Raw genomic sequence first — 16,540 nt, 5'->3', positions numbered from 1 at the left:
AATTAATAGTGATTACACAACTCAGGAGGGTTTCAGACTGCTGTTCCCATAGCAGAATGCCAGATAAAAAGGAGCAGATACAGGGAAGGTCCTTGACCTCAATGAAAGCAGTTTATCAGTCAAGACATTTCTGTATCATTGAGAATAACACCCATATTTTGACATTTCAGAATAGTTCCCTCCCTCTGCTCTAATTTCCAGATACTTCACCATCAGATGCAATCTTCACACCAATCACAGACATGAACTTTGGTACTTACAGGAGGGCCTGAAAGAAAAGAGAAAGAGAATGTAATTAATACAACAGAATTAATACCACAACACTACAGAAACGTAACTTCAGCCACTTATGACCTTCTTCTACAGAATCGTAGTATATTCTTAGACTCCTTCTACACTGCTATATAAAATCCAGATTATTTGCTTTGAACTGGATTATATGGAAGTGTAAACTCATATAATCCAGTTCAAAGCAGATAAATTGGATATCAATAGAACATCGGATCTCTTACAAGATACTGATCCTGACATTTAGAGCTCAAAATGGCCAAGGACCTTTATATCTTGGGGACTGCCTCATTCCTTTTCTCCATCAGTGGTCACCTCGATCCACCCAGGAAAATCTCCTATACATACCGGACCCTAGGGAGGTACACCTGGAAGCTACAAGGTGTAGAGCTTTTTCGACCTATGCTCCAATTCTGTGGAACTCATTGCCTCCATACATTAGAGCAGGCATGGGGAACCTTCGGCCCTCCAGGTGTGGTGGACTTCAACTCCCACAATTCCTTGAGGCTCGGCATTCGCCCCAAAGGCTTACCTTGGCCCAAGGAATTGTGGGAGTTGAAGTCCACCACACCTGGAGGGCCGAAGGTTCCTGACCCCTGCATTAGAGCAATGTCGGAGCTGCAACTGTGCACGTACAACTGTACCAGGAGCTCCAATTTTGTTTGCTTTGCATTGAATGTTTGTTGTAGTCCTAAGTTTCAGGGATTCTGCAGATAGGTGGCTTCTTTTGGCTGCAATCATAGGGCAAGCCACCTGTCAATTATAGTTAGGTTCCCTGGTCCCGCCCCCTTTTTGGGTTTTAGAGGGAATAAGAGCCATTTTGAGTTCAGTCCACACAGAGAAGCTTTTCATGCAGGACATAATATCAAGAGCTCCTGTAGAAAGCTTTGTCTTCTACAGCTTGGGAGATATACAGCTCACAGCTTGGCCGAGGGTTATGCAGCCCTACAGTTCCTTTGCTGAAGGACTTCAGTCAGCCATCACGGAAACCTGAGTTCTTTTTCCCCTGGAAGTCTACAAAGTTCTGCTCGGTAAGGGTCACTCGCGGTTGGCACCGGGTACAGGGGCCCAACGCTAACAGAGGCAAAGACAGACTGCCCAGATTAGAAGTTAAGGATTTCCCCATTAGTTACAGTTATGAAGATAGTTCCTGTTCCCTGTGGACAAGATTGAGAGAGAGCCAATTGACTGTTAAGAAAGCCTTAAAGTACCTGTTTGTTTTCATTAATAAAGAACTTTGTTGAACTTTGTTGAACCTTTAAGCAATCTAAAGACTCTGTTTTAAGGAAATCCAAAGGCCTTTAATCTGAGGCAGCCCCGGCGTCCCGTTGGGCACACAGAATTTATGTCCTGTCTATAGTCTTATGCACAGGCCCAGCGTGCGACAGCACAGCGACCTTTTGTAAAGGCACTCAAAACTTGGCTGTTTGGTTGTGCATTTAAGTAATCAGATCTAATTTGCCAAATAGTCACTGTTGAATGTTTTTATATTGTGTAAATGTTGTGATGCAAATTGTAGCACCCCCAGGATGTGTAGTGAAAGAATACGGATATTGGGAGTACAAGAGAGTACACGGGTGCTATACCACACAGAAGCAGGTACATGGGGGCTATACAAAACAGTAGAGGGTACTTTTGATTTTTGATATAGAGATATCTCACACATAAAGTTGTTGTTCTTGTTCATTTGTTCCGACTCTTTGTGACCTCATGAACCAACCCACACCAGAGCTCCCTGTCGGCTGTCACCACCCCCCAGCTCCATTAGGGTCAAGCCAGTCACTTCAAGCATGCCATCCATTCATCCTGCCCTTGGTCGGCCCCTCTTCCTTTTTCCTTCCATTTTCCCCAGCATCATTGTCTTCTCTAAGCTTTGCTGTCTCCTCATGATGTGGCCGAAGTACTTCCTCTTTGCCTCTACTATCCTTCCCTCCAATGAGCAGTCGGGCTTTATTTCCTGAAGTATGGACTGGTTGGATCTTCTCGTCGTCCAAGGCATTCTCGGAACTTTCCTCCAACACCATAATTCAAAAGCATCTATCTTCCTTCGCTCAGCCTTCCCTATGGTCCAACTCTCACATCTGTAGGTTACTACGGGGAATACCATTGCTTTGACTAAGCGGATCTTGGTTGCCAGTGTGATGTCTCTACTCTTCACTATTTTATCGAGATTGGTCATTGCTCTCCTCCCAAGAAGTAAGCATCTTCTGATTTACTGGCTGCAGTCTGCTTCTGCAGTAATCCTTGCACCTAGAAATACAAAGTCTGAAACTGCCTCCACGTTTTCTCCCTCTATTTCCCAGTTGTCAATCATTCTTGTTGCCATAATCTTGGTTTTTTATGTTTAACCACAACCCAGCTTTTGCACTTTCTTCTTTCACCTTGATTAGAAGGCTCCTCAGCTCCTCCTCGCTTTTAGCCATCAAAGTGGTATCATTTGCTTATCTAAGGTTGTTAATGTTTATTCCAGCAATTTTCTTTCCAGCAATAATAATAATAATAATAATAATAATAATCCTTTATTTGTACCCCACTACCATCTCCCGCAGGACTCGGTGTGGCTTACAAGAGGCTGAGCCCAAAATACATCATTAACAAAAACACACAGACAACAATACAATGCAACAATAAATAAGCAAGCAATAAAACAGTAACAAAAGCGCAACACTGTTGAAAACCTGTGGCAGGGCCAAATGTAGTAGTTAAAATTCTAAAAATGCTGGGCATGTCCAGGTGAGGTAGACTGAATATTTTGGGAATAGAAGGGTGTGCAGACAATTCTAACTTTCTCATAAAGTGCATTAGGGACAATTGCTTGGGATTCCTTAATCTGGGAAGGCACACTGGAACATCAATGTTTTCAAGCTCCTTCTGAAGACTGCCAGTGTTGGGGAGTGCCTGATGTCCTTGGGGAGGGAGTTCCAGAGTCGTGGGGCCACCACCGAGAAGTCCCTGTCCCTCGTCCCCACCAATCGCACTTGCGATGTTAGTGGGATCGTGAGCAGGGCCTCAACAGATGAACGAAGGGATCATGTGGGTTCGTATACGGAAATGTGGTCACAGAGGTAGGTGGGTCCCAAACCATTTAGGGCTTTGTAGGTAAGCACCTGCACCTTGAATTGAGCCCGGAAAATGAACGGCAGCCAATGGAAGCTCCTTGAACAGGAGGGTTGACCTCTCTCTGTAAGTAGCACCAGTTAACAGCCTGGCCACCGCCAGTTGAACCAACTGAAATTTCCGGGCCGTCTTTAAGGGCAGCCCCACGTAGAGTGCATTATAGTAGTCCAATCTGGAGGTGACTATAGGAACTGCTAGCTAGATAAAAGAGCTCTTGCTTGGTCTGTGATGCTTGCTGGAAAGAAAGCTGGAAGTATACTTTTTCTTGAAGGTTTTGGGGAGGTCTGATTATTTCAGAGCAAAAGAGGAGTTATTTTGTTCAAGGTTTTTGAGAGTGAATATTGCTTGGCTACAATCCCTTGTGCTTTCAAATCTTCAGGATAATTCATTCTATTAGGATAAATTCCAAAGCAGTAGTAACTGTACTAGTCTGTTGAAGGGAAATCAGGAAAGCTGTTGACTCTTGTGGCACTTAAAAAACTAAATATTTCTGTCACAATATACAGTATTTGTCTATCTTAAAAAGTTTCACAATGTTCCTGATTGTTTCCATTTCACTGTGTGCTAATAATGTTAATGATTCCTTTCTGAATCTAAATCCAGAAGAGACATAAATCCTCGCAGAAGTCATTTAGTTTATGCTGTAAAGGCTATACCTTTTGAAACACCCTCGGAAAATAGCCAGCTTGTACAAGCGAAGACTACATGAAATATTTGATTAACTGTGCAAAAATATCTGGGCTTAAAGTCAACAAGCTTGTTTCATCAGGTTTTTCTTCCAAATGTCTACGGATATTGCTTGTAGAAAGCGGATTTGAATGCCTTTTTGTGGTTTCCTTTCAAGAGGGGAAGTGGGATACTCAATACAACTGTCAAAATTGTAAGTGCATTTCATATATTCTAGAGTCTTTATTAAAGGCAAGAGGCCACAAATTAGACTCACTTGCACAAAAGCTAGACGAGAACTGGCTTGTTAAGCGATATGTGATGGCAAACGTGGCAAAGAGCGGAGACAAATATAATAGTATAATAATAAAGATAATATAATAATAAAATTTTATTTCTATCCCACCCTCTCTCCCTGGAAGGACTCAGGGCAGCTTCCAAGTACAAAGGCAGATATTCAATGCCATATGCAATCATAAAAACACAGCACAATAAAATAGCAAATCATAGTTTAAAAGCGCATATAATGTAAGCTCTAAGGGGAGGATAAACAATCAGGCCTCATAAAGTGCAATAGCAATAAGAACTGGACAACAGGTTAAACATGAGCCAACAATGTGATGTGGCGGCAAAAAAAGCCAATGGGATTTTGGCCTGCATCAATAGGAGCATAGTGTCCAGATCTAAGGAAGTCATGCTGCCCCTCTATTCTGCTTTGGTTAGACCACATCTGGAATATTGTGTCCAATTCTGGGCGCCACAATTCAAGAGAGATATTGACAAGCTGGAATGTGTCCAGAGGAGGGCGACTAAAATGATCAAGGGTCTGGAGAACAAGCCCTATGAGGAGCGGCTTAGGGAACTGGGCATGTTTAGCCTGAAGAAGAGAAGGCTGAGAGGAGATATGATAGCCGTGTATAAATATGTGAGAGGAAGCCACAGGGAGGAGGGAGCAAGCTTGTTTTCTGCTTCCTTGGAGACTAGGACGCGGAACAATGGCTTCAAACTACAAGAGAGGAGATTCCATCTGAACATGAGGAAGAACTTCCTGACTGTGAGAGCCGTTCAGCAGTGGAACTCTCTGCCCCGGAGTGTGGTGGAGGCTCCTTCTTTGGAAGCTTTTAAGCAGAGGCTGGATGGCCATCTGTCAGGGGTGATTTGAATGCAATATTCCTGCTTCTTGGCAGGGGGTTGGACTGGATGGCCCATGAAGTCTCTTCCAACTCTTTGATTCTAAGATTCTAAGTATAGAATCTAGAAATATAAAATATAAATGTATTGTCGAAGGTTTTCATGGCTGGAATCACTGGGTTGTTGTAGGTTTTTTCGGGCTATATGGCCATGTTCTAGAGGCATTCTCTCCTGACGTTTCGCCTGCATCTATAGCAAGCATCCTCAGAGGTAGTGGCTCTATGAATGTGTAAACCCTTGACAGGACATCGGGCGGGATGGTGGGGGTTTCATTACTCATCAAGCTCTCCATAAGCTATGTAGCATAGATTAGTTTTACGTGTTTGTGACGGCACGAGTGATGCCACCTGTTTGTAGAACTTTAAAGTGCAAAGGCTTAAATTGTACGAGGGGTATTTTTTAAGTAAGGTCAGTTTTGTTGTAGACATTAGTAGTTTGCGCGCATACCGCAACGAGCGCGTGCGTCGTGTACCGGCATGCCTCGGGAAGAACTGTGCCCAGTTTCCGCTCTGTAGCTAACCTGTACAGTTCTGTTCTGTGCTTTAAAAATGTTTAAGACTATCAACTCACTCTCCGCATGAGAGGTTCGCTCAGTGATACGGTTTTTGTCAGCAAGGAACCTGTTTTTGTATAATGGATTGTGAATTGTTTTTATACTGTGTTTGAATTTTGTTCTTCCTATGTTGTACACCGCTGTGTGTCGCCCCCGGGCTGAGAACAGCGGTATATAAGCAAAGTAAATAATATTTTGTAAGGCATTGGATTTTGTCATTCACTTTGCTGTGAACTGTTTTGAGTCCCCCCAGGGGTGAGAAAACCAGTAAATATATAAAGAGATAAATAAATAAACTATAACCACAGTAAGACGACAAGCAGAAGCTTTCCCAATCTCCAGACTTGGTCTTTCAGAAGGACTACAAATCAATCCAGAAGAATCCTATTGCTCTACTGAATCAATTTATTGTCTGAATTAAGCCTTAATTTATAACATCCAGTCCATCATTGTATTTTGATACCAGTTCAAAACACCCATCATATGAACATGAAACAGAAAATCTATTGTCAAAGGCTTTCATTGCCGGAATCACTAGGGTGTTGTGTGGTTTCTGGGCTGTATGGCCATGTTCTACAAACATTTTCTCCATCCTGCATCTGTGGCTGACATCCTCAGAGGAAACCACATAAGACTCCAGACAGGAAATCATCTGCAACTGATGATACCCGATGTCAAATCCCCAGTACACTTTTCACAACTGTTTCATATAGTTTGTATTTATTATTATTATTATTATTATTAAAAAAAAATCATAGAATCATAGAATCAAAGAGTTGGAAGAGACCACATGGGCCATCCAGTCCAACCCCCTGCCAAGAAGCAGGAATATTGCATTCAAATCACCCCTGACAAATGGCCATCCAGCCTCTGCCTAAAAGCTTCCAAAGAAGGAGCCTCCACCACACTCCGGGGTAGAGAGTTCCACTGCTGAACGGCTCTCACAGTCAGGAAGTTCTTCCTAATGTTCAGATGGAATCTCCTCTCTTGTAGTTTGAAGCCATTGTTCCGCGTCCTAGTCTCCAAGGAAGCAGAAAACAAGCTTGCTCCCTCCTCCCTGTGGCTTCCTCTCACATATTTATACATGGCTATCATATCTCCTCTCAACCTTCTCTTCTTCAGGCTAAACATGCCCAGTTCCCTAAGCCGTTCCTCATAGGGCTTGTTCTCCAGACCCTTGATCATTTTAGTCGCCCTCCTCTGGACACATTCCAGCTTGTCAATATCTCTCTTGAATTGTGGTGCCCAGAATTGGACACAATATTCCAGATGTGGTGTAACCAAAGCAGAATAGAGGGGTAGCATTACTTCCTTAGATCTAGACACTATGCTCCTATTGATGCAGGCCAAAATCCCATTGGCTTTTTTTGCCACCACATCACATTGTTGGCTCATGTTTAACTTGTTGTCCACGAGGACTCCAAGATCTTTTTCACACGTACTGCTCTCGAGCCAGGCGTCACCCATTCTGTATTACTACTACTACTAGCTGTACCCGACCACGCGTTGCTGTGGCCCATTGTGGAGAAATGGGAAAGAAACAAAAGAGGAAGAGCTGATATCTAAGCTATCAATACACATCGGAAGTGGCAAAGTGTCAACCTAAGAGAGGCCCATTTCAGTCTCCTCGAGGCCAAAGGGTTATATGGATGTGTGGAAGGGCCCTGGGTTACCTGAGTCCACACTGCCATATAACCCAGTTCAAAGATTTTATATAGGTATTGTTGTCGTTATAGACATATAGATATTATTATAGGCATATAGATATTATTATTATAGATACAAATATCTATATATATAAAAATGCTCTGTGCATAATGAGTACCTTAAAAACAAAAGAACCAGTCAACGAAATCATACCAAATTTGGCAACAAAATTTCTCACTACACAAGGAGTCACCATCACTCAAAAAATTATGATTTTGTCATTTGGGAGTTGTAGTTGCTGGGATTTATAGTTCACCTATAATCAAAGAGCATTCTGTACTCCACCAACAATGGAAATGAACCAAACTTGGCAGCCAGAACTCCCATGACCAACAGAAAATACTGGAAGGGTTTGGTGGGTATTGACCTTGAGTTTGGGAGTTGTAGTTCACCTATATCCAGAGAGCACTGTGGACTCACGTAATGGTGGATCTGGACCAAACTTGGCACAAATACTCAATATGCGCAAATGTGAACACTGGTGGAGCCTGGGGAAAATAGACCTTGACTTTTGGGAGTTGTAGTTGCTGGGATTTATAGTTCATTACAATCAAAGAGCATTCTGAGCTCCAGCAATGATGGAATGGAACCCAACTTGGCACACAGACAGGGGCGGCTCAACCCATTACGCAAAGTAAGCATTTGCAGTATAGTTGATTTTTCCCAGGGGCGCTCTTGAGGCGCTCTTGGGGAAAAATAGATCTTGACATATGCAAGTTGTCGTTACTGGGATATATAGTTCACCTAAAATCAAAGAGCAGTCTGAACTCCACCAATGATGGAATTGAACCAAATATGGCACACAGAATTCCCATGATGAACAGAAAATATATCAATGATTGGTGGGAATTTACCGTTGAAAATTACCTAGGGCCGCCTCTGCACACAGAACTCCCACAACCAACACAAAATACTGGAAGGGTTTGGTGGGCACTGACCTCAAGGTTTGGAGTTTTAGTTCACCTACATCCAGAGAGCACTGTGGACTCAAACAATGATGGATCTGGACCAAACTTGGCACGAATATTCCATGTTCCCAAATATGAACACAGATGGAATTTGAGGGAGGGGAGACTTTGACATTTGGGAGTTGTATTTAGTGGGATTGATAGTTCACCTACAATCAAAGAGCATTCTGAACCTCACCAACGATAGAATTTGGTCAAACTTCCCACTCAGAACCCCCACGACCAACAGAAAAAACTGTATTTTCTGATGGTCTTTGGCGACCCCTCTGATACCTCCTTGCGACCCCCCCTCCCAGCGGTCCCGACCCCCAGGTTGAAAAACACTGACATAGAGAGAAAGACTGGTCAACCTGCACTTGTTGTTGTTGTGTGTCTTCAAGTTGTTTTCAACTTATGGAAGCATTATCATGGGGTTTTCTGGTGCTGAGCATTTATTTATTATTTTATTTTATTTCGCGTACTTCTACCCCACCCTTCTCAACCCCCAAGGGGGGACTCAGGGCGGCTTACAAAACGGCACAATTCAATGCCTACACAATAATACAAATAAACGTGTAAAACAGCAGTTAAAACAATTAAGACAGTTAAAGCAATCAATATATATCACAGTCAATAAACCAATCTCAAGCTCAGCGTTCGCCAACTCATATTTCAATCTATATTATCTATTCTTATCAGTCGTCGTAGTCCTTTATTCATCTGCCAGATTGCCCAAACGCCTTGTCCCAAATCCATGTTTTTAATTTCCTTCTAAAGGAAAGGAGGGATGTCGCTGACCTAATTTCCCCAGAGAGTGAATTCCATAGACTACTGCAATGCACTCTACGTGGGGTTGCCCTTGAAGACTGTTCGGAAACTTCAACTAGTCCAGCGAGCGGCAGCCAGATTACTCACCGGAGCATCATACAGGGAGCATACCACCCCCCTGCTGTGTCAGCTCCATTGGCTGCCGGTTCAGTTCCGAGCACAATTCAAGGTGCTGGTTTTGACCTACAAAACCCTGTACGGTTCCGGTCCAGTGTATCTGTCCGAACGTATCTCCCTCTACGTCCCACCCCAGAGTCTGAGATCATCTGGGGAGGCCCTGCTCTTGACCCCACCACTATCACAAGTGAGGTTGGTGGGGACGAGGAGCAGGGTCTTCTCGGTGGTGGCCCCTCACCCGTGGAACTCACTCCCGGGAGAAATTAGGGCATCAACATCCCTCCTCTCCTTCAGGAGGAAAGTAAAGACGTGATTGTGGGACCAGGCCTTTGGGCAATCTGACAACTAGATAAGGACAATCAAACAACTAGGACTGACAGGACTGACAATGTGGAATTGGAATTTGGACTATGAGATAGCAAATGCTGACCGTCTATGAGGAGTAATTAGGTTTGTATTGTTTTATTGGTTTTACTGGTTTTAGGGTTGTAATGCAGGAATTGTTGTTTAACTGTTCAACTGTTTAATTGATGTTATTTGTTTTACTCCTGTTATGTAGAAGAAACCGAAATAAATAAATAAATAAATAAATAGGTGAGGGGCCACCACCGAGAAGGCCCTGCTCCTCGTCCCCGCCAATCTCGCTTGTGATAGAGGCAGGGCAGAGAGCAGGGCCTCCCCAGAAGATCTTAAACTCCGAGGCGGGACGTAGAAGGAGATCCGTTTGGACAGATACACTGGGCCGGAACCGTATGCTACTCATCCAAGGTCATTCAGTGGATTTCCATGGCCAAGCAGGGATTCAAACCCTAGTCTCCAGAGTTACAGTCCAATGCTCAAACCACTATATAATGCTCACCAGAGTTAACAAAGCACTTTATGCTTTCTCTAATATGCCGTGTTCTATCCTCCCATAGCGAAAAAGTGGTTGAGTTCAGGCAGAGGCGGCCCTAGGTAATTTTCAACGGTAAGCAAACAGTATTTTGGTGCCCCCCCCCCATCCAATAATTGATATATATATTCTGTTAGTTGTGGGAGTTCTGTGTGCCATACTTGGTTCAATTCCATCATTGGTGGAGTTCAGAATGTTCTTTGATTGTAGGTGAACGATACATCCCAGTAACTACACTTGCTGCACTTGCTCCCTTGCCTGACCCGCTTTGGGTCCGGAGGCGTGCCTGAAGACCCCGGCGTGTGCACCAAAAGTCACCTCTTCTCCTGACTTTCTCCTCAGCCATTGGGACCAAGAGAGAGAGAGAGAGAGAGAGAGACAGAGGTGGAGATGCCCACCTTTCCTGAAGGTAGGCGCAAAAACAAAGGAGGGAGCGGAGGTGGGAGATACGTCCCGCCAGCCGGAGGAGCTCTCTCTCTCTCTCTCTCTCTCTCTCTCTCTTGGTCCCAATGGCTGAAGAGAAAGTCAGGAGAAGAGGCGACTTTTGGTGCGCACGCTGGGGTCTTCAAACACGCCTCCGGACCCGAAGTGGGCCAGGCGTGGCGGCTCCGCCCCTTGGCTCACCTGCGGATTGGGGAGAGGAGAGGAGAGGAGGCGGGTGGAGTGCAGGGGCATCGGGAAAGGGAGCCGGTCATGGGGAAGGGATCGAACGTGGAGAACGATTGAGCGCCGGCTCTGCTCGCACACCCGGTGACCGGATGGAGCAGGAACGAGAGGGGCGAGGTGACACTCAAGGGCCCGGCCCCTTTGGGAAGAGGATCGCCCGGCAGCGAGGCAAGAAAGCCGAGGCTCCCCCCGGACTGCTAGGGCTGTTGTGAGCTGAGGGGCGCTCCTCAAGTGGCGGTCGAGGGGCATTTACAGAGGCGCCTCTGTGCCCCTGGCAAAAAAAAGTGTTCTGCGACCGCTTACTTCGCATAATGGACAAGCCGCCCCTGAGTTCAGGAGAAATGGCTAATGGAATACCATTGATTTCCCTGGCACATTTTGCCTAAGGTGGTTGTCTCTCTCTGCCAATTGGTAGAACTGATCATGTGTTGCACCACCATTTTCCAGTGCTCCATCTATGATAGTAAATAGTCATTCCAGACCATCAATCTGAAGAAAGACAGTATGAGCATTCCAACAAAAATGTTTTTATTAAACTTATGGACTCTTGTTGACCTCAGTTAAAAATGTCCAATTGATATTTTTTTAATCCCCTTCAACCAATAGACCATAATGAACCACTGTTCCAAAGCTCAAGAATGTAGGTTCAGGGGACTGCTCAACTATAACATTCTGATTAGAAAGATTGATGAATTTATGATGGAAGGTCAAAGATCAAGTTACTGTTCTCTCTCCTTGATTCAATGGACCATGGCAAATACATTCACCAGACTTCAATTTTCTATCTCAAAGGAGAAATGGAAATTAATTGCATCCGTCAGTCAGTTACCCCCTAACAACATCTGCACTGCATTATAGTTTACAGAACTGGATGTGAACCACAATCAGAGAGCTTTAAATCAGAAACTTCTGGAACCAACAGAATGGCTATGTCAGATGTACATTCATGTATTTAAGCTTAGCTGTGTGGTTTTCTCAGCTCTTATTCACAGAGAGAAAGAAACACTTCATATTCTTGTTGCTGACTGAATGTAGCTCATCTAGTCTTTTGATTATTCAGTTTTCAGTGATGGGGAAAATTATAAACAATGAATCATCCCCATGATATGTCCCACAGCATTGATTAACATTGAATGAAGACACTTTCTATTATCTCTTCACCTCCCAATTTGACCCTTAAGTTAATCTAGAAGACAATCTACTTTCCAGATCATTCAAACTTTGGCATACATCTACATAAAACCTGCAACTAAACCCCCATTCCGAGGACCTCACGAAACCCCCAACCTTGGCAATCTTTAAGAGGAGCTTGAATACGTGGTTGTTCCAGTGTGCCTTCCCAGAATAGTGATCCCATAGCACTTTGTCCTCCGAAGCACTTCATATTGTTTTTAGGTCCGCTTGTATGTTTCCATAGAATCATAGAATCAAAGAGTTGGAAGAGACCTCATGGGCCATCCAGTCCAACCCCCTGCCAAGAAGCAGGAATATTGCATTCAAATCACCCCTGACAGATGGCCATCCAGCCTCTGTTTAAAAGCTTCCAAAGAAGGAGCCTCCACTATACTCCAGGGCAGAGAGTTCCACTGCGGAACAGCTCTTACGTGAGTTCTTCCTCATGTTCAGATGGAATCTCCTCTCTTGTAGTTTGAAGCCATTGTTCCGCGTCCTAGTCTCCAGGGAAGCAGAAAACAAGCTTGCTCCCTCCTCCTCCTCCTGTGGCTTCCTTTCACATATTTATACATGGCTATCATATCTCCTCTCAGCCTTCTCTTCTTCAGGCTAAACATGCCCAGCTCCTTAAGCCGATCCTCATAGGGCTTGTTCTCCAGACCCTTGATCATTTTAGTCGCCCTCTGGATACATTCCAGCTTGTCAATCTCTCTCTTGAATTGTGGTGCCCAGAATTGGACACAATATTCCAGGTGTGGTCAAACCAAGGCAGAATACAGAATGGGTAGCATGACTTCCCTAGATCTAGACACTATGTTCCTATTGATGCAGGCCAAAATTCCATTGGCTTTTTTTGCCGCCACATCACATTGTTGGCTCATGTTTAACTTGTTGTCCACGAGGACACCAAGATCTTTTTCACATGTACTGCTCTCGAGCCAGGCATTGTCCCCCATTCTGTATCTTTGCATTTCCTTTTTCCTGCCAAAGTGGAGTATCTTGCTTTTGTCACTGTTGAACTTCATTTTGTTAGTTTTGGCCCATCTCTCTAATCTGTCAAGATTATTTTGAACCCTGCTCCTGTCCTGTGGAGTATTGGCTATCTTTCCCAATTTGGTGTCGTCTGCAAACTTGATGATAATGCCTTCTAGCCCTTCATCTAAGTCATTAATAAAGATGTTGAACAGGACCAGGCCCAGGACAGAACCCTGCGGCACTCCACTTGTCACTTGATTATCACCAGCTTTTACTGTTTCTGAATAGTTCATATAATTTATTTTTTTCTTAACATTTTAAACCTCTTTTGGTTCTGTAAAGCTTGAATATTTATTTGTAATACCACATACAATCTCATGTAGAGTCTCAGGACCTTAACCCATGTGTTCGTTGGGGGGGGGGGGGGGGGGTAGTGTCATCTAACAATGGCATTCAATCCTGTAGTGCTGCAAATCACTATATTCTATTATTTGTTACTTATGATATGTTGTCTGAATTTTCACCTACAATCAAAGAGCATTCTGAAGCCCACCAACGATGGAATTGAACCAAACTTGGCACACAGTTCTCCCATGACCAACAGAAAATACTGGAAGGGTTTGGTGGGCAGTGTACTTTGGTTTTGGAGTTGTAGTTCACCTACACCCAGAGATCACTGTGGTCTCCAACAATGATGGATCTGGACCAAACTCTACACAAATACTCAATATGCTCAAATGTGAACACTGGTGGAGTTTGGAGAAAAGAGAATCTTGACAATTGGGAGTTGTAGTTGCTGGGATTTATAGTTCACCTACAATCACAGAGCATTTGATAGAATTGGGCCAAACCTCCCACACAGAACCCTCATGTGGGCCACAGCAACGCGTGGCAGGGGACGGCTAGTTACAAATAAATATTCAAGTTTTACAGAACCAAAAGAACCAAAAATGTTATGAAAAAATAAATTATATGAACAGTTCAGAAACAGCAAAAGCTGGCGATAATCAAGGAGCAAAATGTACATATCTTCACTAAATTTCTCATGCAAGAGAAAATTTAGTTTTGTGTTGGAAATTTCAATGTGAAATTTGTGAAACAATCTTATCACAGAATTTTAATTGCCATTGATTTCCCTACTTGATTTTATACTTCTTCATAATCTTTAGTATTTTTCCTCAGAAATGCTGTTATATCCTTAGCTATATATTAAACCCAGGGGGTTGCCATGTAAATCTAGTAAAGCCTGTGGCTTCATACTCATTAGAATGCACAGATCAAAGGCATCTCTGACATTCATCTACTTTTATCACCCTCTGTAAAATGAAGGGGAATATGAAAAGGGGGAAAAGCATGATCGTTTTTGATAAATGACTTATACTGGCACACAAAACAATGAAATATATGACTTATTATTATGGATGAGAGCTGGGTTTGTCTGTAGAATATCTATATAAATAAAAATGTCATGTTCGTTTGTGGGATTAACAGAACTCAAAAACCACTGGACAAATTGACACCAAATTTGGACACAAGACACCTAATGACCCAATGTATGTCCTTCACTCAAAAAATGGATTTTGTCATATGGGAGTTGTAGTTGCTGGGATTAATAGTTCATCTACAATCAAAGAGCATTCCGAACCCCACCAACGATGGAATTGAACTAAACTTGGCACACAGTTCTCCCATGGCCAACAGAAAATACTGGAAAGCTTTGGTGGGCTTGGACCTTGAGTTTGGGAGTTGTAGTTCATCTGCATCCAGAGAACACTGTGGACTCAAACAATGATGGATCTGGACCAAACTCTACACGAATACTCAATATGCCCAAATGTGAACACTGGTGGACTTTCGGGAAAATAGAATCTTGGCATTTGGGAGTTGTAGTTGCTGGGATTTATAGTTCACCTACAATCAAAAAGCATTTTGAACCCCACCAACGATGGAATTGAACCAAACTTGGCAGTCAGTTCTCCCATGACCAACAGAAAATACTGGACGGGTTTGGTGGGCAGTGTCCTTTGGCTTTGGAGTTGTAGTTCACCTACATCCAGAGATCACTATGGACTCAAACAGTGATGGATCTGGACAGGCCCGTAGCCCAGGATTTCGTTTCGGGGGGGGGGGGGGGCTGAATTTTTTTCAGGGGGGGGGGTTTGGGGGGGCTGAATTTCGGGGGGGGGGGCTGAGTCTGAGTGAAAGAGGGTCTAGCCTAGCAAACCTTTTGTATCATTACCCCAATACCCTCATGCATATGGGATATATTGAGTATGGTGATCAGATCATGATATGAATAAACATAACAGTTTAAGTAATGCACCAGTAAGGCCTTTTCGTGAACTACCATGAGAATTTGGGGGGGGGGGGGCTGAAGCCCCCCGAGCCCCCCCCCCCCCCGGCTACATGCCTGGATCTGGACCAAACTCTACACGAATACTCAATATGCCCAAACGTGAACACTGCTGGAGTTTGGGGAAAATAAAATCTTGACATTTGGGAGTGGTAGTTGCTGGGATTTATAGTTCACCTACAATCACAGAGCATTCTGAACCACACCAACGATAGAATTGGGCCAAACCTCCCACACAAAACCCCCATGTGGGCCACAGCAACGCGTGGCAGGGGACGGCTAGTTAAATATAATTTTAAAAACAGGCATCCAAGCATAAATGTTTATTTTTTTAGAAATGGTATACTACACAATATACAAAACCCACATTTTTTGCCACAGTACTCAAACATGCAGAACTCCATTATGGGGGTAAATCAAACCGGCAGTCCCACAAACTGTAGAGCCAAGGAAGCAATTGAAGTTATATAGCTGTTATATAACACTTAACTTATTGAATTCCCATTGATGCTGTGGTTCTACTCAACCTGAGACTAACAACCAAGCTAAGACCATAATCATTAAGACTTGCATTAGGGTTTGAGAACTGTCTTCTCCAAGCTATGTCAAATAAAACACATACATGTCAGAAGTTGCACTACACTTGTGTGGAGTAGTTAAAAAAAATGAACCCAACTCCTACTTGCACTCATTAGCTAAGAACATCAACAGCAAATGTCTTATGGAAACAAGCCCTGTGGGGAAATCAAGACTCTTCACAGGCTCTTCAAAGCCGCCGCAGATTGGAGAGATACAATTACTCTTTCAAAATTCAGGATTAGGATAATTGATAACAAAATAGCAGCAGATTAGTTATAAAATGCTCATTAAAATGTCAACAACCCTAAAGCTGATCTTAACTCAGTGGGGAGGAGATATATATTCCATTTTTCAGCTGTGGAGCCTGACCTTAAAATGTTCCAAGATATCAGGATATGAACAATTACTGTTTCCATTGTTTTCTAAAAAAGATTTATAGGGAAGGGAAGTAAATTCAGTGTTATATTTGTATCACACCCATCCTCCCA

At 43.5% G+C, this 16,540-nt stretch overlaps 1 protein-coding gene across 1 annotated transcript in view; it reads right to left on the bottom strand.

Annotated features, from left to right (window-relative positions):
- Positions 1-265, bottom strand: part of COL13A1 (collagen type XIII alpha 1 chain) — a 219,722-nt gene extending 219,457 nt beyond the window's left edge. The window contains exon 1 of the mRNA XM_067465689.1: positions 261-265. The gene's annotated coding sequence lies outside the window, so the exon portion shown is untranslated. The remainder of the gene's footprint in view (positions 1-260) is intronic.
- Between the last annotated feature and the right edge of the window lie 16,275 nt (positions 266-16,540).

This window comes from Anolis sagrei, chromosome 3, assembly GCF_037176765.1.
Source record: "Anolis sagrei isolate rAnoSag1 chromosome 3, rAnoSag1.mat, whole genome shotgun sequence".
Classification (NCBI taxonomy): Eukaryota; Metazoa; Chordata; class Lepidosauria; order Squamata; family Dactyloidae; genus Anolis; species Anolis sagrei.
This window is presented reverse-complemented; position numbering and strand designations above follow the sequence as displayed.